General features: G+C 48.7%; 39 non-coding genes across 39 annotated transcripts; all 39 read left to right on the top strand.

Annotated features, from left to right (window-relative positions):
- The first annotated feature begins 34 nt into the window (after positions 1 to 34).
- On the top strand, positions 35 to 107 carry trnav-uac (transfer RNA valine (anticodon UAC)). The gene has a single exon. It is a non-coding gene; the product is annotated as a tRNA-Val (tRNA).
- Positions 108 to 694: 587 nt separating this feature from the next.
- trnav-cac (transfer RNA valine (anticodon CAC)) lies at positions 695 to 767 on the top strand. The gene has a single exon. It is a non-coding gene; the product is annotated as a tRNA-Val (tRNA).
- A 256-nt stretch (positions 768 to 1,023) lies between these two features.
- On the top strand, positions 1,024 to 1,096 carry trnav-cac (transfer RNA valine (anticodon CAC)). The gene has a single exon. It is a non-coding gene; the product is annotated as a tRNA-Val (tRNA).
- Positions 1,097 to 1,740: 644 nt separating this feature from the next.
- On the top strand, positions 1,741 to 1,813 carry trnav-uac (transfer RNA valine (anticodon UAC)). The gene has a single exon. It is a non-coding gene; the product is annotated as a tRNA-Val (tRNA).
- Positions 1,814 to 2,070: 257 nt separating this feature from the next.
- On the top strand, positions 2,071 to 2,143 carry trnav-uac (transfer RNA valine (anticodon UAC)). The gene has a single exon. It is a non-coding gene; the product is annotated as a tRNA-Val (tRNA).
- Positions 2,144 to 2,730: 587 nt separating this feature from the next.
- On the top strand, positions 2,731 to 2,803 carry trnav-uac (transfer RNA valine (anticodon UAC)). Its single transcript has one exon. It is a non-coding gene; the product is annotated as a tRNA-Val (tRNA).
- Positions 2,804 to 3,060: 257 nt separating this feature from the next.
- trnav-cac (transfer RNA valine (anticodon CAC)) lies at positions 3,061 to 3,133 on the top strand. Its single transcript has one exon. It is a non-coding gene; the product is annotated as a tRNA-Val (tRNA).
- A 644-nt stretch (positions 3,134 to 3,777) lies between these two features.
- Positions 3,778 to 3,850, top strand: trnav-cac (transfer RNA valine (anticodon CAC)). Its single transcript has one exon. It is a non-coding gene; the product is annotated as a tRNA-Val (tRNA).
- A 918-nt stretch (positions 3,851 to 4,768) lies between these two features.
- On the top strand, positions 4,769 to 4,841 carry trnav-uac (transfer RNA valine (anticodon UAC)). The gene has a single exon. It is a non-coding gene; the product is annotated as a tRNA-Val (tRNA).
- A 1,030-nt stretch (positions 4,842 to 5,871) lies between these two features.
- On the top strand, positions 5,872 to 5,944 carry trnav-uac (transfer RNA valine (anticodon UAC)). Its single transcript has one exon. It is a non-coding gene; the product is annotated as a tRNA-Val (tRNA).
- A 587-nt stretch (positions 5,945 to 6,531) lies between these two features.
- trnav-uac (transfer RNA valine (anticodon UAC)) lies at positions 6,532 to 6,604 on the top strand. Its single transcript has one exon. It is a non-coding gene; the product is annotated as a tRNA-Val (tRNA).
- A 587-nt stretch (positions 6,605 to 7,191) lies between these two features.
- Positions 7,192 to 7,264, top strand: trnav-cac (transfer RNA valine (anticodon CAC)). The gene has a single exon. It is a non-coding gene; the product is annotated as a tRNA-Val (tRNA).
- Positions 7,265 to 7,520: 256 nt separating this feature from the next.
- Positions 7,521 to 7,593, top strand: trnav-cac (transfer RNA valine (anticodon CAC)). Its single transcript has one exon. It is a non-coding gene; the product is annotated as a tRNA-Val (tRNA).
- A 644-nt stretch (positions 7,594 to 8,237) lies between these two features.
- On the top strand, positions 8,238 to 8,310 carry trnav-uac (transfer RNA valine (anticodon UAC)). Its single transcript has one exon. It is a non-coding gene; the product is annotated as a tRNA-Val (tRNA).
- Positions 8,311 to 8,567: 257 nt separating this feature from the next.
- trnav-uac (transfer RNA valine (anticodon UAC)) lies at positions 8,568 to 8,640 on the top strand. Its single transcript has one exon. It is a non-coding gene; the product is annotated as a tRNA-Val (tRNA).
- Positions 8,641 to 9,227: 587 nt separating this feature from the next.
- trnav-uac (transfer RNA valine (anticodon UAC)) lies at positions 9,228 to 9,300 on the top strand. Its single transcript has one exon. It is a non-coding gene; the product is annotated as a tRNA-Val (tRNA).
- Positions 9,301 to 9,557: 257 nt separating this feature from the next.
- On the top strand, positions 9,558 to 9,630 carry trnav-cac (transfer RNA valine (anticodon CAC)). Its single transcript has one exon. It is a non-coding gene; the product is annotated as a tRNA-Val (tRNA).
- Positions 9,631 to 9,887: 257 nt separating this feature from the next.
- trnav-cac (transfer RNA valine (anticodon CAC)) lies at positions 9,888 to 9,960 on the top strand. The gene has a single exon. It is a non-coding gene; the product is annotated as a tRNA-Val (tRNA).
- Positions 9,961 to 10,275: 315 nt separating this feature from the next.
- trnav-cac (transfer RNA valine (anticodon CAC)) lies at positions 10,276 to 10,348 on the top strand. Its single transcript has one exon. It is a non-coding gene; the product is annotated as a tRNA-Val (tRNA).
- Positions 10,349 to 10,993: 645 nt separating this feature from the next.
- Positions 10,994 to 11,066, top strand: trnav-cac (transfer RNA valine (anticodon CAC)). The gene has a single exon. It is a non-coding gene; the product is annotated as a tRNA-Val (tRNA).
- Positions 11,067 to 11,324: 258 nt separating this feature from the next.
- On the top strand, positions 11,325 to 11,397 carry trnav-uac (transfer RNA valine (anticodon UAC)). Its single transcript has one exon. It is a non-coding gene; the product is annotated as a tRNA-Val (tRNA).
- Positions 11,398 to 11,984: 587 nt separating this feature from the next.
- On the top strand, positions 11,985 to 12,057 carry trnav-cac (transfer RNA valine (anticodon CAC)). The gene has a single exon. It is a non-coding gene; the product is annotated as a tRNA-Val (tRNA).
- A 645-nt stretch (positions 12,058 to 12,702) lies between these two features.
- On the top strand, positions 12,703 to 12,775 carry trnav-cac (transfer RNA valine (anticodon CAC)). The gene has a single exon. It is a non-coding gene; the product is annotated as a tRNA-Val (tRNA).
- A 314-nt stretch (positions 12,776 to 13,089) lies between these two features.
- Positions 13,090 to 13,162, top strand: trnav-cac (transfer RNA valine (anticodon CAC)). Its single transcript has one exon. It is a non-coding gene; the product is annotated as a tRNA-Val (tRNA).
- Positions 13,163 to 13,419: 257 nt separating this feature from the next.
- Positions 13,420 to 13,492, top strand: trnav-uac (transfer RNA valine (anticodon UAC)). The gene has a single exon. It is a non-coding gene; the product is annotated as a tRNA-Val (tRNA).
- A 257-nt stretch (positions 13,493 to 13,749) lies between these two features.
- On the top strand, positions 13,750 to 13,822 carry trnav-uac (transfer RNA valine (anticodon UAC)). The gene has a single exon. It is a non-coding gene; the product is annotated as a tRNA-Val (tRNA).
- Positions 13,823 to 14,739: 917 nt separating this feature from the next.
- trnav-uac (transfer RNA valine (anticodon UAC)) lies at positions 14,740 to 14,812 on the top strand. Its single transcript has one exon. It is a non-coding gene; the product is annotated as a tRNA-Val (tRNA).
- A 257-nt stretch (positions 14,813 to 15,069) lies between these two features.
- trnav-cac (transfer RNA valine (anticodon CAC)) lies at positions 15,070 to 15,142 on the top strand. The gene has a single exon. It is a non-coding gene; the product is annotated as a tRNA-Val (tRNA).
- A 257-nt stretch (positions 15,143 to 15,399) lies between these two features.
- Positions 15,400 to 15,472, top strand: trnav-cac (transfer RNA valine (anticodon CAC)). Its single transcript has one exon. It is a non-coding gene; the product is annotated as a tRNA-Val (tRNA).
- A 644-nt stretch (positions 15,473 to 16,116) lies between these two features.
- Positions 16,117 to 16,189, top strand: trnav-uac (transfer RNA valine (anticodon UAC)). The gene has a single exon. It is a non-coding gene; the product is annotated as a tRNA-Val (tRNA).
- Positions 16,190 to 17,492: 1,303 nt separating this feature from the next.
- Positions 17,493 to 17,565, top strand: trnav-uac (transfer RNA valine (anticodon UAC)). Its single transcript has one exon. It is a non-coding gene; the product is annotated as a tRNA-Val (tRNA).
- Positions 17,566 to 17,822: 257 nt separating this feature from the next.
- trnav-cac (transfer RNA valine (anticodon CAC)) lies at positions 17,823 to 17,895 on the top strand. The gene has a single exon. It is a non-coding gene; the product is annotated as a tRNA-Val (tRNA).
- A 257-nt stretch (positions 17,896 to 18,152) lies between these two features.
- On the top strand, positions 18,153 to 18,225 carry trnav-cac (transfer RNA valine (anticodon CAC)). The gene has a single exon. It is a non-coding gene; the product is annotated as a tRNA-Val (tRNA).
- A 1,030-nt stretch (positions 18,226 to 19,255) lies between these two features.
- On the top strand, positions 19,256 to 19,328 carry trnav-uac (transfer RNA valine (anticodon UAC)). Its single transcript has one exon. It is a non-coding gene; the product is annotated as a tRNA-Val (tRNA).
- Positions 19,329 to 19,585: 257 nt separating this feature from the next.
- trnav-uac (transfer RNA valine (anticodon UAC)) lies at positions 19,586 to 19,658 on the top strand. Its single transcript has one exon. It is a non-coding gene; the product is annotated as a tRNA-Val (tRNA).
- Positions 19,659 to 19,915: 257 nt separating this feature from the next.
- trnav-uac (transfer RNA valine (anticodon UAC)) lies at positions 19,916 to 19,988 on the top strand. Its single transcript has one exon. It is a non-coding gene; the product is annotated as a tRNA-Val (tRNA).
- A 1,350-nt stretch (positions 19,989 to 21,338) lies between these two features.
- trnam-cau (transfer RNA methionine (anticodon CAU)) lies at positions 21,339 to 21,411 on the top strand. Its single transcript has one exon. It is a non-coding gene; the product is annotated as a tRNA-Met (tRNA).
- Positions 21,412 to 21,668: 257 nt separating this feature from the next.
- Positions 21,669 to 21,741, top strand: trnav-cac (transfer RNA valine (anticodon CAC)). Its single transcript has one exon. It is a non-coding gene; the product is annotated as a tRNA-Val (tRNA).
- Positions 21,742 to 23,477: 1,736 nt separating this feature from the next.
- On the top strand, positions 23,478 to 23,550 carry trnav-cac (transfer RNA valine (anticodon CAC)). Its single transcript has one exon. It is a non-coding gene; the product is annotated as a tRNA-Val (tRNA).
- Positions 23,551 to 23,919: the final 369 nt, after the last annotated feature.

Genomic DNA, 23,919 nt, shown 5'->3' with positions numbered 1-23,919 from the left:
TCCGGCAGTGTTAACAAGTTGAAATTAAGCGTTTGTTTCCATAGTGTAGTGGTTATCACGTTCGCTTTACACGCGAAAGGTCCCTGGCTCGAGACCGGGTGGAAACACGGCAATTTTCTTTAATTTTGCAATGAAAACTGAGCATCCAAAAGATTGTTTTCACAAACACCACCTCCGCGTCGGGGAATCAAACCCCGGTCTTTTCCGTGACAGTGGGAGATACTATCCACTACACTAACGAGGACAGAAGGCCTATACACCTACTTCCTGGTCGGGTGTAGAGGGGAAGCTGTCCTCGAATACTGGAAAAGCCAGCCAGCTAGTTTGATTTCCGGCAGTGTTAACAAGTTGAAGCTAAGCGTCTGTTTCCATAGTGTAGTGGTTATTACGTTCACCTTACACGCAAAAGGTCCGTGGCTCGAGACCGGGTGGAAACACGGGAATTTTCTTTAATTTTGCAATGAAAACTGAGCATCCAAAAGATTGTTTTCACAAATACCACCTCCACGTCAGGGAATCGAACCCCGGTCTTCCCCGTGACAGGGGGAGATACTATCAACTACACTAACGAGGAAAGAAGGGCCGTACAACTCCCTCCTGGTCGGGTCTAAAGGGGAACCTGTCCTCGAAAACTGGAAAAGCCACTTAGCTAGGCTGATTTCCAGCAGTGCTAACAAGTTGAAGTTCAGAGTCTGTTTCCATAGTGTAGTGGCTATCACGTTCGCCTCACACGCGAAAGGTCCCCGGCTCGAGACCGGGTGGAAACATGGAATTTTCTTTAATTTTGCAATGAAAACTGAGCATCCAAAAGATTGTTTTCACAAAGAACACCTCCGCGTCATGGAATCGAACCCCGGTCTTCCCCGTGACAGGGGGAGATACTATCAACTACACTAACGAGGAAAGAAGGGCTGTACAACTCCCTCCTGGTCGGGTCTAAAGGGGAACCTGTCCTCGAAAACTGGAAAAGCCACCTAGCTAGGCTGATTTCCAGCTGTGCTAACAAGTTGAAGTTCAGAGTCTGTTTCCATAGTGTAGTGGTTATCACATTTGCCTCACACGCGAAAGGTCCCCGGCTCGAGACCGGGTGGAAACATGGCAATTTTCTTTAATTTTGCAATGAAAACTGAGCATCCAAAAGATTTGTTTTCACAAACACCACCTCCGCGTCGGGGAATCGCCCCCAAGCATCTAAAAGATTGTTTTCACAAACACCACCTCCCCGTCGGGGAATCCAACCCCGGTGTTTCCCGTGACAGGGGGAGATACTTACCTCTACACTAACATGGCTAGAAGGGCTATACAATTCCATCCTGGTCGGGTGTAAAGGGGAACCTTTCCTCGAAAACTGGAAAAGCCAGCCAGCTAGGCTGATTTCCAGCAGTGCTAACAAGTTGAAGTTCAGAGTCTGTTTCCATAGTGTAGTGGCTATCACGTTAGCCTCACACGCGAAAGGTCCCCGGCTCGAGACCGGGTGGAGACACGGGAATTTTCTTTAATTTTGCAATGAAAACTGAGCATCCAAAAGATTGTTTTCACAAAGAACACCTCCGCGTCATGGAATCGAACCCCGGTCTTAACCGTGACAGGGGGAGATACTATCAACTACACTAACGAGGAAAGAAGGGCTGTACAACTCCCTCCTGGTTGGGTCAAAAGGGGAACCTGTCCTCGAAAACTGGAAAAGCCAGCCAGCTAGGCTGATTTCCAGCAGTGCTAACAAGTTGAAGTTCAGAGTCTGTTTCCATAGTGTAGTGGTTATCACGTTCGCTTTACACGCGAAAGGTCCCTGGCTCGAGACCGGGTGGAAACACGGCAATTTTCTTTAATTTTGCAATGAAAACTGAGCATCCAAAAGATTGTTTTCACAAACACCACTGCAGCGTCGGGGAATCAAACCCCGGTCTTTTCCGTGACAGTGGGAGATACTATCCACTACACTAACGAGGACAGAAGGCCTATACACCTACCTCCTGGTCGGGTGTAGAAGGGAACCTGTCCTCGAAAACTGGAAAAGCCAGCCAGCTAGTTTGATTTCCGGCAGTGTTAACAAGTTGAAATTAAGCGTTTGTTTCCATAGTGTAGTGGTTATCACGTTCACCTTACACGCGAAAGGTCCCCGGCTCGAGACCGGGTGGAAACACGGCAATTTTCTTTAATTTTGCAATGAAAACTGAGCATCCAAAAGATTGTTTTCACAAACACCACCTCCGCGTCGGGGAATCAAACCCCGGTCTTTTCCGTGACAGTGGGAGATACTATCCACTACACTAACGAGGACAGAAGGCCTATACACCTACTTCCTGGTCGGGTGTAGAGGGGAACCTGTCCTCGAAAACTGGAAAAGCCAGCCAGCTAGTTTGATTTCCGGCAGTGTTAACAAGTTGAAGCTAAGCGTCTGTTTCCATAGTGTAGTGGTTATCACGTTCACATTGCACGCGAAAGGTCCCCGGCTCGAGACCGGGTGGGAACACGGGAATTTTCTTTAATTTTGCAATGAAAACTGAGCATCCAAAAGATTGTTTTCACAAACACCACCTCCGCGTCCGGGAATCAAACCCCGGTCTTTTCCGTGACAGTGGGAGATACTATCCACTACACTAACGAGGACAGAAGGCCTATACACCTACTTCCTGGTCGGGTGTAGAGGGGAACCTGTCCTCGAAAACTGGAAAAGCCAGCCAGCTAGTTTGATTTCCGGCAGTGTTAACAAGTTGAAGCTAAGCGTCTGTTTCCATAGTGTAGTGGTTATCACGTTCACCTTACACGCGAAAGGTCCCCGGCTCGAGACCGGGTGGAAACACGGGAATTTTCTTTAATTTTGCAATGAAAACTGAGCATCCAAAAGATTGTTTTCACAAATACCACCTCCGCGTCAGGGAATCGAACCCCGGTCTTCCCCGTGACAGGGGGAGATACTATCAACTACACTAACGAGGAAAGAAGGGCCGTACAACTCCCTCCTGGTCGGGTCTAAAGGGGAACCTGTCCTCGAAAACTGGAAAAGCCACTTAGCTAGGCTGATTTCCAGCAGTGCTAACAAGTTGAAGTTCAGAGTCTGTTTCCATAGTGTAGTGGCTATCACGTTCGCCTCACACGCGAAAGGTCCCCGGCTCGAGACCGGGTGGAAACACGGGAATTTTCTTTAATTTTGCAATGAAAACTGAGCATCCAAAAGATTGTTTTCACAAAGAACACCTCCGCGTCATGGGATCGAACCCCGGTCTTCCCCGTGACAGGGGGAGATACTATCAACTACACTAACGAGGAAAGAAGGGCTGTACAACTCCCTCCTGGTCGGGTCTAAAGGGGAACCTGTCCTCGAAAACTGGAAAAGCCACCTAGCTAGGCTGATTTCCAGCAGTGCTAACAAGTTGAAGTTCAGAGTCTGTTTCCATAGTGTAGTGGTTATCATGTTTGCCTCACACGCGAAAGGTCCCCGGCTCGAGACCGGGTGGAAACATGGCAATTTTCTTTAATTTTGCAATGAAAACTGAGCATCCAAAAGATTTGTTTTCACAAACACCACCTCCGCGTCGGGGAATCGCCCCCAAGCATCCAAAAGATTGTTTTCACAAACACCACCTCCCCGTCGGGGAATCCAACCCCGGTGTTTCCCGTGACAGGGGGAGATACTTACCTCTACACTAACAAGGATAGAAGGGCTATACAACTCCATCCTGGTCGGGTGTAAAGGGGAACCTGTCCTCGAAAACTGGAAAAGCCAGCCAGCTAGGCTGATTTCCGGCAGTGCTAACAAGTTGTAGTTAAGCGTCTGTTTCCATAGTGTAGTGGTTATCACGTTCGCCTCACGCGCGAAAGGTCCCCGGCTCGAGACCGGGTGGAAACATGGCAATTTTCTTTAATTTCGCAATGAAAACTGAGCATCCAAAAGATTTGTTTTCACAAACACCACCTCCGCGTCGGGGAATCAAACCCCGGTCTTTTCTGTGACAGTGGGAGATACTATCTACTACACTAACGAGGACAGAAGGCCTATACACCTACTTCCTGGTCGGGTGTAGAGGGGAACCTGTCCTCGAAAACTGGAAAAGCCAGCCAGCTAGTTTGATTTCCGGCAGTGTTAACAAGTTGAAGCTAAGCGTCTGTTTCCATATTGTAGTGGTTATCACGTTCACCTTACACGCAAAAGTTCCCCGGCTCGAGACCGGGTGGAAACAAGGGAATTTTCTTTAATTTTGCAATGAAAACTGAGCATCCAAAAGATTGTTTTCACAAATACCACCTCCACGTCAGGGAATCGAACCCCGGTCTTCCCCGTGACAGGGGGAGATACTATCAACTATGCTAACGAGGAAAGAAGGGCCGTACAACTCCCTCCTGGTCGGGTCTAAAGGGGAACCTGTCCTCGAAAACTGGAAAAGCCACCTAGCTAGGCTGATTTCCAGCAGTGCTAACAAGTTGAAGTTCAGAGTCTGTTTCCGTAGTGTAGTGGTTATCACGTTTGCCTCACATGCGAAAGGTCCCCGGCTCGAGACTGCGTGGAAACTCCGCAATTTTCTTTAATTTTGCAATGAAAACTGAGCATCCAAAAGATTGTTTTCACAAACAACACCTCACCGTCAGGCAATCGAACCCCGGTCTTCCCCGTGACAGGGGGAGATACTATCAACTACACTAACAAGGAAAGAAGGGCTGTACAACTCCCTCCTGGTCGGGTGTAGAGGGGAACCTGTCCTCGAAAACTGGAAAAGCCAGCCAGCTAGTTTGATTTCCGGCAGTGTTAACAAATTGAAGCTAAGCGTCTGTTTCCATAGTGTAGTGGTTATCACGTTCACCTTACACGCGAAAGGTCCCCGGCTCGAGACCGGGTGGAAACACGGGAATTTTCTTTAATTTTGCAATGAAAACTGAGCATCCAAAAGATTGTTTTCACAAATACCACCTCCGCGTCAGGGAATCGAACCCCGGTCTTCCCCGTGACAGGGGGAGATACTATCAACTACACTAACGAGGAAAGAAGGGCCGTACAACTCCCTCCTGGTCGGGTCTAAAGGGGAACCTGTCCTCGAAAACTGGAAAAGCCACCTAGCTAGGCTGATTTCCAGCAGTGCTAACAAGTTGAAGTTCAGAGTCTGTTTCCATAGTGTAGTGGTTATCATGTTTGCCTCACACGCGAAAGGTCCCCTGCTCGAGACCGGGTTGAAACATGGCAATGTTCTTTAATTTTGCAATGAAAACTGAGCATCCAAAAGATTTGTTTTCACAAACACCACCTCCGCGTCGGGGAATCGCCCCCAAGCATCCAAAAGATTGTTTTCACAAACACCACCTCCCCGTCGGGGAATCCAACCCCGGTGTTTCCCGTGACAGGGGGAGATACTTACCTCTACACTAACAAGGATAGAAGGGCTATACAACTCCATCCTGGTCGGGTGTAAAGGGGAACCTGTCCTCGAAAACTGGAAAAGCCAGCCAGCTAGGCTGATTTCCGGCAGTGCTAACAAGTTGTAGTTAAGCGTCTGTTTCCATAGTGTAGTAGTTATCACGTTCGCCTCACACGCGAAAGGTCCCCGGCTCGAGACCGGGTGGAAACATGGCAATTATCTTTAATTTTGCAATGAAAACTGAGCATCCAAAAGATTGTTTTCACAAACACCACCTCCGCGTCGTGGAATCGCCCCCAAGCATCCAAAAGATTGTTTTCACAAACACCACCTCCCCGTCGGGGAATCCAACCCCGGTGTTTCCCGTGACAGGCGGAGATACTTACCTCTACACTAACAAGGATAGAAGGGCTCTACAACTCCATCCTGGTCGGGTGTAAAGGGGAACCTGTCCTCGAAAACTGGAAAAGCCAGCCAGCTAGGCTGATTTCCAGCAGTGCTAACAAGTTGAAGTTCAGAGTCTGTTTCCATAGTGTAGTGGTTATCACGTTCGCTTTACACGCGAAAGGTCCCTGGCTCGAGACCGGGTGGAAACAAGGCAATTTTCTTTAATTTTGCAATGAAAACTGAGCATCCAAAAGATTGTTTTCACAAACACCACCTCCGCGTCCGGGAATCAAACCCCGGTCATTTCCGTGACAGTGGGAGATACTATCCACTACACTAACGAGGACAGAAGGCCTATACACCTACTTCCTGGTCGGGTGTAGAGGGGAACCTGTCCTCGAAAACTGGAAAAGCCAGCCAGCTAGTTTGATTTTCAGCAGTGCTAACAAGTTGAAGTTCAGAGTCTGTTTCCATAGTGTAGTGGTTATCATGTTTGCCTCACACGCGAAAGGTCCCTGGCTCGAGACCGGGTGGAAACACGGCAATTTTCTTTAATTTTGCAATGAAAACTGAGCATCCAAAAGATTGTTTTCACAAACACCACCGCCGCGTCGGGGAATCAAACCCCGGTCTTTTCCGTGACAGTGGGAGATACTATCCACTACACTAACGAGGACAGAAGGCCTATACACCTACTTCCTGGTCGGGTGTAGAAGGGAACCTGTCCTCGAAAACTGGAAAAGCCAGCCAGCTAGTTTGATTTCCGGCAGTGTTAACAAGTTGAAATTAAGCGTTTGTTTCCATAGTGTAGTGGTTATCACGTTCGCTTTACACGCGAAAGGTCCCTGGCTCGAGACCGGGTGGAAACACGGCAATTTTCTTTAATTTTGCAATGAAAACTGAGCATCCAAAAGATTGTTTTCACAAACACCACCTCCGCGTCGGGGAATCAAACCCCGGTCTTTTCCGTGACAGTGGGAGATACTATCCACTACACTAACGAGGACAGAAGGCCTATACACCTACTTCCTGGTCGGGTGTAGAGGGGAAGCTGTCCTCGAAAACTGGAAAAGCCAGCCAGCTAGTTTGATTTCCGGCAGTGTTAACAAGTTGAAGCTAAGCGTCTGTTTCCATAGTGTAGTGGTTATTACGTTCACCTTACACGCAAAAGGTCCGCGGCTCGAGACCGGGTGGAAACACGGGAATTTTCTTTAATTTTGCAATGAAAACTGAGCATCCAAAAGATTGTTTTCACAAATACCACCTCCACGTCAGGGAATCGAACCCCGGTCTTCCCCGTGACAGGGGGAGATACTATCAACTACACTAACGAGGAAAGAAGGGCCGTACAACTCCCTCCTGGTCGGGTCTAAAGGGGAACCTGTCCTCGAAAACTGGAAAAGCCACTTAGCTAGGCTGATTTCCAGCAGTGCTAACAAGTTGAAGTTCAGAGTCTGTTTCCATAGTGTAGTGGCTATCACGTTCGCCTCACACGCGAAAGGTCCCCGGCTCGAGACCGGGTGGAAACATGGAATTTTCTTTAATTTTGCAATGAAAACTGAGCATCCAAAAGATTGTTTTCACAAAGAACACCTCCGCGTCATGGAATCGAACCCCGGTCTTCCCCGTGACAGGGGGAGATACTATCAACTACACTAACGAGGAAAGAAGGGCTGTACAACTCCCTCCTGGTCGGGTCTAAAGGGGAACCTGTCCTCGAAAACTGGAAAAGCCACCTAGCTAGGCTGATTTCCAGCTGTGCTAACAAGTTGAAGTTCAGAGTCTGTTTCCATAGTGTAGTGGTTATCACATTCGCCTCACACGCGAAAGGTCCCCGGCTCGAGACCGGGTGGAAACATGGCAATTTTCTTTAATTTTGCAATGAAAACTGAGCATCCAAAAGATTTGTTTTCACAAACACCACCTCCGCGTCGGGGAATCGCCCCCAAGCATCTAAAAGATTGTTTTCACAAACACCACCTCCCCGTCGGGGAATCCAACCCCGGTGTTTCCCGTGACAGGGGGAGATACTTACCTCTACACTAACATGGCTAGAAGGGCTATACAATTCCATCCTGGTCGGGTGTAAAGGGGAACCTGTCCTCGAAAACTGGAAAAGCCAGCCAGCTAGGCTGATTTCCAGCAGTGCTAACAAGTTGAAGTTCAGAGTCTGTTTCCATAGTGTAGTGGCTATCACGTTAGCCTCACACGCGAAAGGTCCCCGGCTCGAGACCGGGTGGAGACACGGGAATTTTCTTTAATTTTGCAATGAAAACTGAGCATCCAAAAGATTGTTTTCACAAAGAACACCTCCGCGTCATGGAATCGAACCCCGGTCTTAACCGTGACAGGGGGAGATACTATCAACTACACTAACGAGGAAAGAAGGGCTGTACAACTCCCTCCTGGTTGGGTCAAAAGGGGAACCTGTCCTCGAAAACTGGAAAAGCCAGCCAGCTAGGCTGATTTCCAGCAGTGCTAACAAGTTGAAGTTCAGAGTCTGTTTCCATAGTGTAGTGGTTATCACGTTCGCTTTACACGCGAAAGGTCCCTGGCTCGAGACCGGGTGGAAACACGGCAATTTTCTTTAATTTTGCAATGAAAACTGAGCATCCAAAAGATTGTTTTCACAAACACCACCGCAGCGTCGGGGAATCAAACCCCGGTCTTTTCCGTGACAGTGGGAGATACTATCCACTACACTAACGAGGACAGAAGGCCTATACACCTACCTCCTGGTCGGGTGTAGAAGGGAACCTGTCCTCGAAAACTGGAAAAGCCAGCCAGCTAGTTTGATTTCCGGCAGTGTTAACAAGTTGAAATTAAGCGTTTGTTTCCATAGTGTAGTGGTTATCACGTTCACCTTACACGCGAAAGGTCCCCGGCTCGAGACCGGGTGGAAACACGGCAATTTTCTTTAATTTTGCAATGAAAACTGAGCATCCAAAAGATTGTTTTCACAAACACCACCTCCGCGTCGGGGAATCAAACCCCGGTCTTTTCCGTGACAGTGGGAGATACTATCCACTACACTAACGAGGACAGAAGGCCTATACACCTACTTCCTGGTCGGGTGTAGAGGGGAACCTGTCCTCGAAAACTGGAAAAGCCAGCCAGCTAGTTTGATTTCCGGCAGTGTTAACAAGTTGAAGCTAAGCGTCTGTTTCCATAGTGTAGTGGTTATCACGTTCACATTGCACGCGAAAGGTCCCCGGCTCGAGACCGGGTGGGAACACGGGAATTTTCTTTAATTTTGCAATGAAAACTGAGCATCCAAAAGATTGTTTTCACAAACACCACCTCCGCGTCCGGGAATCAAACCCCGGTCTTTTCCGTGACAGTGGGAGATACTATCCACTACACTAACGAGGACAGAAGGCCTATACACCTACTTCCTGGTCGGGTGTAGAGGGTAACCTGTCCTCGAAAACTGGAAAAGCCAGCCAGCTAGTTTGATTTCCGGCAGTGTTAACAAGTTGAAGCTAAGCGTCTGTTTCCATAGTGTAGTGGTTATCACGTTCACCTTACACGCGAAAGGTCCCCGGCTCGAGACCGGGTGGAAACACGGGAATTTTCTTTAATTTTGCAATGAAAACTGAGCATCCAAAAGATTGTTTTCACAAATACCACCTCCGCGTCAGGGAATCGAACCCCGGTCTTCCCCGTGACAGGGGGAGATACTATCAACTACACTAACGAGGAAAGAAGGGCCGTACAACTCCCTCCTGGTCGGGTCTAAAGGGGAACCTGTCCTCGAAAACTGGAAAAGCCACTTAGCTAGGCTGATTTCCAGCAGTGCTAACAAGTTGAAGTTCAGAGTCTGTTTCCATAGTGTAGTGGCTATCACGTTCGCCTCACACGCGAAAGGTCCCCGGCTCGAGACCGGGTGGAAACACGGGAATTTTCTTTAATTTTGCAATCAAAACTGAGCATCCAAAAGATTGTTTTCACAAAGAACACCTCCGCGTCATGGAATCGAACCCCGGTCTTCCCCGTGACAGTGGGAGATACTATCAACTACACTAACGAGGAAAGAAGGGCTGTACAACTCCCTCCTGGTCGGGTCTAAAGGGGAACCTGTCCTCGAAAACTGGAAAAGCCACCTAGCTAGGCTGATTTCCAGCAGTGCTAACAAGTTGAAGTTCAGAGTCTGTTTCCATAGTGTAGTGGTTATCACGTTCGCCTCACACGCGAAAGGTCCCCGGCTCGAGACCGGGTGGAAACATGGCAATTTTCTTTTAATTTTGCAATGAAAACTGAGCATCCAAAAGATTTGTTTTCACAAACACCACCTCCGCGTCGGGGAATCGCCCCCAAGCATCCAAAAGATTGTTTTCACAAACACCACCTCCCCGTCGGGGAATCCAACCCCGGTGTTTCCCGTGACAGGGGGAGATACTTACCTCTACACTAACAAGGATAGAAGGGCTATACAACTCCATCCTGGTCGGGTGTAAAGGGGAACCTGTCCTCGAAAACTGGAAAAGCCAGCCAGCTAGGCTGATTTCCAGCAGTGCTAACAAGTTGAAGTTCAGAGTCTGTTTCCATAGTGTAGTGGCTATCATGTTCGCCTCACACGCGAAAGGTCCCCGGCTCGAGACCGGGTGGAAACACGGGAATTTTCTTTAATTTTGCAATGAAAACTGAGCATCCAAAAGATTGTTTTCACAAAGAACACCTCCGCATCATGGAATCGAACCCCGGTCTTCCCCGTGACAGGGGGAGATGCTATCAACTACACTAACGAAGAAAGAAGGGCTGTACAACTCCCTCCTGGTCGGGTCTAAAGGGGAACCTGTCCTCGAAAACTGGAAAAGCCACCTAGCTAGGCTGATTTCCAGCAGTGCTAACAAGTTGAAGTTCAGAGTCTGTTTCCATAGTGTAGTGGTTATCATGTTCGCCTCACACGCGAAAGGTCCCCGGCTCGAGACCGGGTGGAAAACATGGCAATTTTCTTTAATTTTGCAATGAAAACTGAGCATCCAAAAGATTTGTTTTCACAAACACCACCTCCGCGTCGGGGAATCGCCCCCAAGCATCCAAAAGATTGTTTTCACAAACACCACCTCCCCGTCGGGGAATCCAACCCCGGTGTTTCCCGTGACAGGGGGAGATACTTACCTCTACACTAACAAGGATAGAAGGGCTATACAACTCCATCCTGGTCGGGTGTAAAGGGGAACCTGTCCTCGAAAACTGGAAAAGCCAGCCAGCTAGGCTGATTTCCGGCAGTGCTAACAAGTTGTAGTTAAGCGTCTGTTTCCATAGTGTAGTGGTTATCACTTTCGCCTCACACGCGAAAGGTCCCCGGCTCGAGACCGGGTGGAAACATGGCAATTTTCTTTAATTTTGCAATGAAAACTGAGCATCCAAAAGATTTGTTTTCACAAACACCACCTCCGCGTCGGGGAATCAAACCCCGGTCTTTTCCGTGACAGTGGGAGATACTATCCACTACACTAACGAGGACAGAAGGCCTATACACCTACTTCCTGGTCGGGTGTAGAGGGGAACCTGTCCTCGAAAACTGGAAAAGCCAGCCAGCTAGTTTGATTTCCGGCAGTGTTAACAAGTTGAAGCTAAGCGTCTGTTTCCATAGTGTAGTGGTTATCACGTTCACCTTACACGCGAAAGGTCCCCGGCTCGAGACCGGGTGGAAACACGGGAATTTTCTTTAATTTTGCAATGAAAACTGAGCATCCAAAAGATTGTTTTCACAAATACCACCTCCGCGTCAGGGAATCGAACCCCGGTCTTCCCCGTGACAGGGGGAGATACTATCAACTACACTAACGATGAAAGAAGGGCCGTACAACTCCCTCCTGGTCGGGTCTAAAGGGGAACCTGTCCTCGAAAACTGGAAAAGCCACCTAGCTAGGCTGATTTCCAGCAGTGCTAACAAGTTGAAGCTCAGAGTCTGTTTCCATAGTGTAGTGGTTATCACGTTTGCCTCACATGCGAAAGGTCCCCGGCTCGAGACTGCGTGGAAACTCCGCAATTTTCTTTAATTTTGCAATGAAAACTGAGCATCCAAAAGATTGTTTTCACAAACAACACCTCACCGTCAGGCAATCGAACCCCGGTCTTCCCCGTGACAGGGGGAGATACTATCAACTCCACTAACAAGGAAAGAAGGGCTGTACAACTCCCTCCTGGTCGGGTGTAAAGGGGAACCTGTCCTCGAAAACTGGAAAAGCCAGCCAGCTAGGCTGATTTCCGGCAGTGCTAACAAGTTGTAGTTAAGCGTCTGTTTCCATAGTGTAGTGGTTATCACGTTCGCCTCACACGCGAAAGGTCCCCGGCTCGAGACCGGGTGGAAACATGGCAATTATCTTTAATTTTGCAATGAAAACTGAGCATCCAAAAGATTGTTTTCACAAACACCACCTCCGCGTCGGGGAATCGCCCCCAAGCATCCAAAAGATTGTTTTCACAAACACCACCTCCCCGTCGGGGAATCCAACCCCGGTGTTTCCTGTGACAGGGGGAGATACTTACCTCTACACTAACAAGGATAGAAGCACTGTACAACTCCATCCTGGTCGGGTGTAAAGGGGAACCTGTCCTCGAAAACTGGAAAAGCCAGCCAGCTAGGCTGATTTCCAGCAGTGCTAACAAGTTGAAGTTCAGAGTCTGTTTCCATAGTGTGTAGTGGCTGTCACGTTCGCCTCACACGCGGAAGGTCCCCGGCTCGAGACCGGGTGGAAACACGGGAATTTTCTTTAATTTTGCAATGAAAACTGAGCATCCAAAAGATTGTTTTCACAAAGAACACCTCCGCGTCATGGAATCGAATCCCGGTCTTCCCCGTGACAGGGGGAGATACTATCAACTACACTAACGAGGAAAGAAGGGCTGTACAACTTCCTCCTGGTCGGGTCTAAAGGGGAACCTGTCCTCGAAAACTGGAAAAGCCACCTAGCTAGGCTGATTTCCAGCAGTGCTAACAAGTTGAAGTTCAGAGTCTGTTTCCATAGTGTAGTGGTTATCACGTTCGCCTCACACGCGAAAGGTCCCCGGCTCGAGACCGGGTGGAAACATGGCAATTTTCTTTAATTTTGCAATGAAAACTGAGCATCCAAAAGATTTGTTTTCACAAACACCACCTCCGCGTCGGGGAATCGCCCCCAAGCATCCAAAAGATTGTTTTCACAAACACCACCTCCCCGTCGGGGAATCCAACCCCGGTGTTTCCCGTGACAGGGGGAGATACTTACCTCTACACTAACAAGGATAGAAGGGCTATACAACTCCATCCTGGTCGGGTGTAAAGGGGAACCTGTCCTCGAAAACTGGAAAAGCCAGCCAGCTAGGCTGATTTCCGGCAGTGCTAACAAGTTGTAGTTAAGCGTCTGTTTCCATAGTGTAGTGGTTATCACGTTCGCCTCACACGCGAAAGGTCCCCGGCTCGAGACCGGGTGGAAACATGGCAATTATCTTTAATTTTGCAATGAAAACTGAGCATCCAAAAGATTGTTTTCACAAACACCACCTCCCCGTCGGGGAATCAAACCCCGGTGTTTCCCGTGACGGGCGGAGATACTTACCTCTCCACTAACAAGGATAGAAGGGCTCTACAACTCCATCCTGGTCGGGTGTAAAGGGGAACCTGTCCTCGAAAACTGGAAAAGCCAGCTAGCTAGGCTGATTTCCAGCAGTGCTAACAAGTTGAAGTTCAGAGTCTGTTTCCATAGTGTAGTGGTTATCACGTTCGCTTTACACGCGAAAGGTCCCTGGCTCGAGACCGGGTGGAAACTAGGCAATTTTCTTTAATTTTGCAATGAAAACTGAGCATCCAAAAGATTGTTTTCACAAACACCACCTCCGCGTCGGGGAATCAAACCCCGGTCTTTTCCGTGACAGTGGGAGATACTATCCACTACACTAACGAGGACAGAAGGCCTATACACCTACTTCCTGGTCGGGTGTAGAGGGGAACCTGTCCTCGAAAACTGGAAAAGCCAGCCAGCTAGTTTGATTTCCGGCAGTCTTAACAAGTAGAAATTAAGCGTTTGTTTCCATAGTGTAGTGGTTATCACGTTCACCTTACACGCGAAAGGTCCCCGGCTCGAGACCGGGTGGAAACAAGGCAATTTTCTTTAATTTTGCAATGAAAACTGAGCATCCAAAAGATTGTTTTCACAAATACCACCTCCGCGTCAGGGAATCGAACCCCGGTCTTCCCCGTGACAGGGGGAGATACTGTCAACTACACTAACGAGGAAAGAAGGGCCGTACAACTCCCTCCTGGTCGGGTCTAAAGGGGAACCTGTCCTCGAAAACTGGAAAAGCCACCGAGCTAGGCTGATTTCCAGCAGTGCTAACAAGTTGAAGTTCAGAGTCTGTTTCCATAGTGTAGTGGTTATCATGTTTGCCTCACACGCGAAAGGTCCCTGGCTCGAGACCGGGTGGAAACACGGCAATTTTCTTTAATTTTGCAATGAAACCTGAGCATCCAAAAGATTGTTTTCACAAACACCACCGCCGCGTCGGGGAATCAAACCCCGGTCTTTTCCGTGACAGTGGGAGATACTATCCACTACACTAACGAGGACAGAAGGCCTATACACCTACTTCCTGATCGGGTGTAGAAGGGAACCTGTCCTCGAAAACTGGAAAAGCCAGCCAGCTAGTTTGATTTCCGGCAGTGTTAACAAGTTGAAATTAAGCGTTTGTTTACATAGTGTAGTGGTTATCACGTTCACCTTACACGCGAAAGGTCCCCGGCTCGAGACCGGGTGGAAACACGGCAATTTTCTTTAATTTTGCAATGAAAACTGAGCATCCAAAAGATTGTTTTCACAAACACCACCTCCGCGTCGGGGAATCAAACCTCGGTCTTTTCCGTGACAGTGGGAGATACTATCCACTACACTAACGAGGACAGAAGGCCTATACACCTACTTCCTGGTCGGGTGTAGAGGGGAACCTGTCCTCGAAAACTGGAAAAGCCAGCCAGCTAGTTTGATTTCCGGCAGTGTTAACAAGTTGAAGCTAAGCGTCTGTTTCCATAGTGTAGTGGTTATCACGTTCACCTTACACGCGAAAGGTCCCCGGCTCAAGACCGGGTGGAAACACGGGAATTTTCTTTAATTTTGCAATGAAAACTGAGCATCCAAAAGATTGTTTTCACAAATACCACCTCCGCGTCAGGGAATCGAACCCCGGTCTTCCCCGTGACAGGGGGAGATACTATCAACTACACTAACGAGGAAAGAAGGGCCGTACAACTCCCTCCTGGTCGGGTCTAAAGGGGAACCTGTCCTCGAAAACTGGAAAAGCCACTTAGCTAGGCTGATTTCCAGCAGTGCTAACAAGTTGAAGTTCAGAGTCTGTTTCCATAGTGTAGTGGCTATCACGTTCGCCTCACACGCGAAAGGTCCCCGGCTCGAGACCGGGTGGAAACACGGGAGTTTTCTTTAATTTTGCAATGAAAACTGAGCATCCAAAAGATTGTTTTCACAAAGAACACCTCCGCGTCATGGAATCGAACCCCGGTCTTCCCCGTGACAGGGGGAGATACTATCAACTACACTAACGAGGAAAGAAGGGCTGTACGACTCCCTCCTGGTCGGGTCTAAAGGGGAACCTGTCCTCGAAAACTGGAAAAGCCACCTAGCTAGGCTGATTTCCAGCAGTGCTAACAAGTTGAAGTTCAGAGTCTGTTTCCATAGTGTAGTGGTTATCACGTTCGCCTCACACGCGAAAGGTCCCCGGCTCGAGACCGGGTGGAAACATGGCAATTTTCTTTAATTTTACAATGAAAACTGAGCATCCAAAAGATTTGTTTTCACAAACACCACTTCCGCGTCGGGGAATCGCCCCCAAGCATCCAAAAGATTGTTTTCACAAACACCACCTCCCCGTCGGGGAATCCAACCCCGGTGTTTCCCGTGACAGGGGGAGATACTTACCTCTACACTAACATGGATAGAAGGGCTATACAATTCCATCCTGGTCGGGTGTAAAGGGGAACCTGTCCTCGAAAACTGGAAAAGCCAGCCAGCTAGGCTGATTTCCAGCAGTGCTAACAAGTTGAAGTTCAGAGTCTGTTTCCATAGTGTAGTGGCTATCACATTAGCCTCACACGCGAAAGGTCCCCGGCTCGAGACCGGGTGGAGACACGGGAACTTTCTTTAATTTTGCAATGAAAACTGAGCATCCAAAAGATTGTTTTCACAAACACCACCTCCGCGTCGGGGAATCAAACCTCGGTCTTTTCCGTGACAGTGGGAGATACTATCCACTACACTAACGAGGACAGAAGGCCTATACACCTACTTCCTGGTCGGGTGTAGAGGGGAACCTGTCCTCGAAAACTGGAAAAGCCAGCCAGCTAGTTTGATTTCCGGCAGTGTTAACAAGTTGAAGCTAAGCGTCTGTTTCCATAGTGTAGTGGTTATCACGTTCACCTTACACGCGAAAGGTCCCCGGCTCAAGACCGGGTGGAAACACGGGAATTTTCTTTAATTTTGCAATGAAAACTGAGCATCCAAAAGATTGTTTTCACAAATACCACCTCCGCGTCAGGGAATCGAACCCCGGTCTTCCCCGTGACAGGGGGAGATACTATCAACTACACTAACGAGGAAAGAAGGGCCGTACAACTCCCTCCTGGTCGGGTCTAAAGGGGAACCTGTCCTCGAAAACTGGAAAAGCCACTTAGCTAGGCTGATTTCCAGCAGTGCTAACAAGTTGAAGTTCAGAGTCTGTTTCCATAGTGTAGTGGCTATCACGTTCGCCTCACACGCGAAAAGTCCCCGGCTCGAGACCGGGTGGAAACACGGGAGTTTTCTTTAATTTTGCAATGAAAACTGAGCATCCAAAAGATTGTTTTCACAAAGAACACCTCCGCGTCATGGAATCGAACCCCGGTCTTCCCCGTGACAGGGGGAGATACTATCAACTACACTAACGAGGAAAGAAGGGCTGTACGACTCCCTCCTGGTCGGGTCTAAAGGGGAACCTGTCCTCGAAAACTGGAAAAGCCACCTAGCTAGGCTGATTTCCAGCAGTGCTAACAAGTTGAAGTTCAGAGTCTGTTTCCATAGTGTAGTGGCTATCACATTAGCCTCACACGCGAAAGGTCCCCGGCTCGAGACCGGGTGGAGACACGGGAATTTTCTTTAATTTTGCAATGAAAACTGAGCATCCAAAAGATTGTTTTCACAAACACCACCTCCGCGTCGTGGAATCGCCCCCAAGCATCCAAAAGATTGTTTTCACAAACACCACCTCCCCGTCGGGGAATCCAACCCCGGTGTTTCCCGTGACAGGGGGAGAAACTTACCTCTACACTAACAAGGATAGAAGGGCTCTACAACTCCATCCTGGTCGGGTGTAAAGGGGAACCTGTCCTCGAAAACTGGAAAAGCCAGCCAGCTAGGCTGATTTCCAGCAGTGCTAACAAGTTGAAGTTCAGAGTTTGTTTCCATAGTGTAGTGGTTATCACGTTCACCTTACATGCGAAAGGTCCCCGGCTCGAGACCGGGTGGAATTACGGGAATTTTCTTTAATTTTGCAATGAAAACTGAGCATCCAAAAGATTGTTTTCACAAACACCACCTCCGCGTCGGGGAATCAAACCCCGGTCTTTTCCGTGACAGTTGGAGATACTATCCACTACACTAACGAGGACAGAAGGCCTATACACCTACTTCCTGGTCGGGTGTAGAGGGGAACCTGTCCTCGAAAACTGGAAAAGCCAGCCAGCTAGTTTGATTTCCGGCAGTGTTAACAAGTTGAAGCTAAGCGTCTGTTTCCATAGTGTAGTGGTTATCACGTTCACCTTACACGCGAAAGGTCCCTGGCTCGAGACCGGGTGGAAACACGGGAATTTTCTTTAATTTTGCAATGAAAACTGAGCATCCAAAAGATTGTTTTCACAAATACCACCTCCGCGTCAGGGAATCGAACCCCGGTCTTCCCCGTGACAGGGGGAGATACTATCAACTACACTAACGAGGAAAGAAGGGCCGTACAACACCCTCCTGGTCGGGTCTAAAGGGGAACCTGTCCTCGAAAACTGGAAAAGCCACTTAGCTAGGCTGATTTCCAGCAGTGCTAACAAGTTGAAGTTCAGAGTCTGTTTCCATAGTGTAGTGGCTATCACGTTCGCCTCACACGCGAAAGGTCCCCGGCTCGAGACCGGGTGGAAACACGGGAATTTTCTTTAATTTTGCAATGAAAACTGAGCATCCAAAAGATTGTTTTCACAAAGAACACCTCCGCGTCATGGAATCGAACCCCGGTCTTCCCCGTGACAGGGGGAGATACTATCAACTACACTAACGAGGAAAGAAGGGCCGTACAACTCCCTCCTGGTCGGGTCTAAAGGGGAACCTGTCCTCGAAAACTGGAAAAGCCACTTAGCTAGGCTGATTTCCAGCAGTGCTAACAAGTTGAAGTTCAGAGTCTGTTTCCATAGTGTAGTGGCTATCACGTTCGCCTCACACGCGAAAGGTCCCCGGCTCGAGACCGGGTGGAAACACGGGAATTTTCTTTAATTTTGCAATGAAAACTGAGCATCCAAAAGATTGTTTTCACAAAGAACACCTCCGCGTCATGGAATCGAACCCCGGTCTTCCCCGTGACAGGGGGAGATACTATCAACTACACTAACGAGGAAAGAAGGGCTGTACGACTCCCTCCTGGTCGGGTCTAAAGGGGAACCTGTCCTCGAAAACTGGAAAAGCCACCTAGCTAGGCTGATTTCCAGCAGTGCTAACAAGTTGAAGTTCAGAGTCTGTTTCCATAGTGTAGTGGTTATCACGTTGGCCTCACACGCGAAAGGTCCCCGGCTCGAGACCGGGTGGAAACCTGGCAATTTTCTTTAATTTTGCAATGAAAACTGAGCATCCAAAAGATTTGTTTTCACAAACACCACCTCCGCGTCGGGGAATCGCCCCCAAGCATCCAAAAGATTGTTTTCACAAACACCACCTCCCCGTCGGGGAATCCAACCCCGGTGTTTCCCGTGACAGGGGGAGATACTTACCTCTACACTAACATGGATAGAAGGGCTATACAATTCCATCCTGGTCGGGTGTAAAGGGGAACCTGTCCTCGAAAACTGGAAAAGCCAGCCAGCTAGCCTGATTTCCAGCAGTGCTAACAAGTTGAAGTTCAGAGTCTGTTTCCATAGTGTAGTGGCTATCACGTTAGCCTCACACGCGAAAGGTCCCCGGCTCGAGACCGGGTGGAGACACGGGAACTTTCTTTAATTTTGCAATGAAAACTGAGCATCCAAAAGATTGTTTTCACAAACACCACCTCCGCGTCGTGGAATCGCCCCCAAGCATCCAAAAGATTGTTTTCACAAACACCACCTCCCCGTCGGGGAATCCAACCCCGGTGTTTCCCGTGACAGGGGGAGAAACTTACCTCTACACTAACAAAGATAGAAGGGCTCTACAACTCCATCCTGGTCGGGTGTAAAGGGGAACCTGTCCTCGAAAACTGGAAAAGCCAGCCAGCTAGGCTGATTTCCAGCAGTGCTAACAAGTTGAAGTTCAGAGTCTGTTTCCATAGTGTAGTGGTTATCACGTTCGCTTTACACGCGAAAGGTCCCTGGCTCGAGACCGGGTGGAAGCATGGCAATTTTCTTTAATTTTGCAATGAAAACTGAGCATCCAAAAGATTGTTTTCACAAACACCACCGCCGCGTCGGGGAATCAAACCCCGGTCTTTTCCGTGACAGTGGGAGATACTATCCACTACACTAACGAGGACAGAAGGCCTATACACCTACCTCCTGGTCGGGTGTAGAAGGGAACCTGTCCTCGAAAACTGGAAAAGCCAGCCAGCTAGTTTGATTTCCGGCAGTGTTAACAAGTTGAAATTAAGCGTTTGTTTCCATAGTGTAGTGGTTATCACGTTCACCTTACACGCGAAAGGTCCCCGGCTCGAGACCGGGTGGAAACACGGCAATTTTCTTTAATTTTGCAATGAAAACTGAGCATCCAAAAGATTGTTTTCACTAACACCACCTCCGCGTCGGGGAATCAAACCCCGGTCTTTTCCGTGACAGTGGGAGATACTATACACTACACTAACGAGGACAGAAGGCCTATACACCTACTTCCTGGTCGGGTGTAGAGGGGAACCTGTCCTCGAAAACTGGAAAAGCCAGCCAGCTAGTTTGATTTCCGGCAGTGTTAACAAGTTGAAGCTAAGCGTCTGTTTCTATAGTGTAGTGGTTATCACGTTCACCTTACACGCGAAAGGTCCCCGGCTCGAGACCGGGTGGGAACACGGGAATTTTCTTTAATTTTGCAATGAAAACTGAGCATCCAAAAGATTGTTTTCACAAATACCACCTCCGCGTCAGGGAATCGAACCCCGGTCTTCCCCGTGACAGGGGGAGATACTATCAACTTCACTAACGAGGAAAGAAGGGCTGTACAACTCCCTCATGGTCGGGTCTAAAGGAGAACCTGTCCTCGAAAACTGGAAAAGCCACCTAGCTAGGCTGATTTCCAGCAGTGCTAACAAGTTGAAATTCAGAGTCTGTTTCCATAGTGTAGTGGTTATCATGTTCGCCTCACACGCGAAAGGTCCCTGGGTGGAAATGTGGCAATTTTCTTTAATTTCGCAATGAAAACTGAGCATCCAAAAGATTTGTTTTCACAAACACCACCTCCGCGTCGGGGAATCGCCCCCAAGCATCCAAAAGATTGTTTTCACAAACACCACCTCCCCGTCAGGGAATCCAACCCCGGTGTTTCCCGTGACAGGGGGAGATACTTACCTCTACACTAACAAGGATAGAAGGGCTATACAACTCCATCCTGGTCGGGTGTAAAGGGGAACCTGTCCTCGAAAACTGGAAAAGCCAGCCAGCTAGGCTGATTTCCGGCAGTGCTAACAAGTTGCAGTTAAGCGTCTGTTTCCATAGTGTAGTGGTTATCAGGTTCGCCTCACACGCGAAAGGTCCCCGGCTCGAGACCGGGTGGAAACATGGCAATTATCTTTAATTTTGCAATGAAAACTGAGCATCCAAAAGATTGTTTTCACAAACACCACCTCCGCGTCGTGGAATCGCCCCCAAGCATCCAAAAGATTGTTTTCACAAACACCACCTCCCCGTCGGGGAATCCAACCCCGGTGTTTCCCGTGACAGGCGGAGATACTTACCTCTACACTAACAAGGATAGAAGGGCTCTACAACTCCATCCTGGTCGGGTGTAAAGGGGAACCTGTCCTCGAAAACTGGAAAAGCCAGCCAGCTAGGCTGATTTCCAGCAGTGCTAACAAGTTGAAGTTCAGAGTCTGTTTCCATAGTGTAGTGGTTATCACGTTTGCCTCACACGTGAAAGGTCCCCGGCTCGAGACCGGGTGGAAACATGGCAATTTTCTTTAATTTTGCAATGAAAACTGAGCATCCAAAAGATTTGTTTTCACAAACACCACCTCCGCGTCGGGGAATCCAACCCCGGTGTTTCCCGTGACAAGGGTAGATACTTACCTCTACACTAAAAAGGATAGAAGGGCTATACAACTCCATCCTGGTCGGGTGTAAAGGGGAACCTGTCCTCGAAAACTGGAAAAGCCAGCCAGCTAGGCTGATTTCCAGCAGTGCTAACAAGTTGAAGTTCAGAGTCTGTTTCCATAGTGTAGTGGCTATCACGTTCGCCTCATAAGCGAAAGGTCCCCGGCTCGAGACCGGGTGGAAACACGGCAATTTTCTTTAATTTTGCAATGAAAACTGAGCATCCAAAAGATTGTTTTCACAAACAACACCTCCGCGTCAAGGAATCGAACCCCGGTCTTCCCCGTAACAGGGGGAGATACTATCAACTACACTAACGAGGAAAGAAGTGCTGTACAACTCCCTCCTGGTCGGGTCTAAAGGGGAACCTGTCCTCGAAAACTGGAAAAGCCACCTAGCTAGGCTGATTTCCAGCAGTGCTAACAAGTTGAAGTTCAGAGTCTGTTTCCATAGTGTAGTGGTTATCACGTTCGCCTCACACGCGAAAGGTCCCCGGCTCGAGACCGGGTGGGAACATGGCAATTTTCTTTAATTTTGCAATGAAAACTGAGCATCCAAAAGATTTGTTTTCACAAACACCACCTCCGCGTCGGGGAATCGCCCCCAAGCATCCAAAAGATTGTTTTCACAAACACCACCTCCCCGTCGGGGAATCCAACCCCGGTGTTTCCCGTGACAGGGGGAGATACTTACCTCTACACTAACAAGGATAGAAGGGCTATACAACTCCATCGTGGTCGGGTGTAAAGGGGAACCTGTCCTCGAAAACTGGAAAAGCCAGCCAGCTAGGCTGATTTCCAGCAGTGCTAACAAGTTGAAGTTAAGTGTCTGTTTCCATAGTGTAGTGGTTATCACGTTTGCCTCACACGCGAAAGGTCCCCGGCTTGAGACCGGGTGGAAACATGGCAATTATCTTTAATTTTGCAATGAAAACTGAGCATCCAAAAGATTGTTTTCACAAACACCACCTCCGCGTCGTGGAATCGCCCCCAAGCATCCAAAAGATTGTTTTCACAAACACCACCTCCCCGTCGGGGAATCCAACCCCGGTGTTTCCCGTGACAGGGGGAGATACTTACCTCTACACTAACAAGGATAGAAGGGCTCTACAACTCCATCCTGGTCGGGTGTAAAGGGGAACCTGTCCTCGAAAACTGGAAAAGCCAGCCAGCTAGGCTGATTTCCAGCAGTGCTAACAAGTTGAAGTTCAGAGTCTGTTTACATAGTGTAGTGGCTATCACGTTCGCCTCACACGCGAAAGGTCCCCGGCTCGAGACCGGGTGGAGACACGGGAATTTTCTTTAATTTTGCAATGAAAACTGAGCATCCAAAAGATTGTTTTCACAAAGAACACCTCCGCGTCATGGAATCGAACCCCGGTCTTAACCGTGACAGGGGGAGATACTATCAACTACACTAACGAGGAAAGAAGGGCTGTACAACTCCTTCCTGGTCGGGTCTAAAGGGGAACCTGTCCTCGAAAACTGGAAAAGCCACCTAGCTAGGCTGATTTCCAGCAGTGCTAACAAGTTGAAATTCAGAGTCTGTTTCCATAGTGTAGTGGTTATCATGTTCGCCTCACACGCGAAAGGTCCCCGGGTGGAAATGTGGCAATTTTCTTTAATTTTGCAATGAAAACTGAGCATCCAAAAGATTTGTTTTCACAAACACCACCTCCGCGTCGGGGAATCGCCCCCAAGCATCCAAAAGATTGTTTTCACAAACACCACCTCTCCGTCGGGGAATCCAACCCCGGTGTTTCCCGTGACAGGGGGAGATACTTACCTCTACACTAACAAGGATAGAAGGGCTATACAACTCCATCCTGGTCGAGTGTAAAGGGGAACCTGTCCTCGAAAACTGGAAAAGCCAGCCAGCTAGGCTGATTTCCAGCAGTGCTAACAAGTTGAACTTAAGCGTCTGTTTCCATAGTGTAGTGGTTATCACGTTTACCTCACACGCGAAAGGTCCCCGGCTCGAGACCGGGTGGAAACATGGCAATTTTCTTTAATTTTGCAATGAAAACTGAGCATCCAAAAGATTGTTTTCACAAACAACACCTCCGCGTCAAGGAATCGAACCCCGGTCTTCCCCGTAACAGGGGGAGATACTATCAACTACACTAACGAGGAAAGAAGGGCTGTACAACTCCCTCCTGGTCGGGTCTAAAGGGGAACCTGTCCTCGAAAACTGGAAAAGCCACCTAGCTAGGCTGATTTCCAGCAGTGCTAACAAGTTGAAGTTCAGAGTCTGTTTCCATAGTGTAGTGGTTATCACGTTCGCCTCACACGCGAAAGGTCCCCGGCTCGAGACCGGGTGGGAACATGGCAATTTTCTTTAATTTTGCAATGAAAACTGAGCATCCAAAAGATTTGTTTTCACAAACACCACCTCCGCGTCGGGGAATCGCCCCCAAGCATCCAAAAGATTGTTTTCACAAACACCACCTCCCCGTCGGGGAATCCAACCCCGGTGTTTCCCGTGACAGGGGGAGATACTTACCTCTACACTAACAAGGATAGAAGGGCTATACAACTCCATCGTGGTCGGGTGTAAAGGGGAACCTGTCCTCGAAAACTGGAAAAGCCAGCCAGCTAGGCTGATTTCCAGCAGTGCTAACAAGTTGAAGTTAAGTGTCTGTTTCCATAGTGTAGTGGTTATCACGTTTGCCTCACACGCGAAAGGTCCCCGGCT

This window comes from Leptonotus elevatus, chromosome 3 (genome assembly GCF_054856555.1).
Source record: "Leptonotus elevatus isolate MCC_2025b chromosome 3, RoL_Lele_1.0, whole genome shotgun sequence".
In the NCBI taxonomy this organism is placed as follows: domain Eukaryota; kingdom Metazoa; phylum Chordata; class Actinopteri; order Syngnathiformes; family Syngnathidae; genus Leptonotus; species Leptonotus elevatus.
The sequence above is the reverse complement of the archived record's forward strand: the minus strand, read 5'-3'. Positions and strand labels throughout refer to the sequence as shown.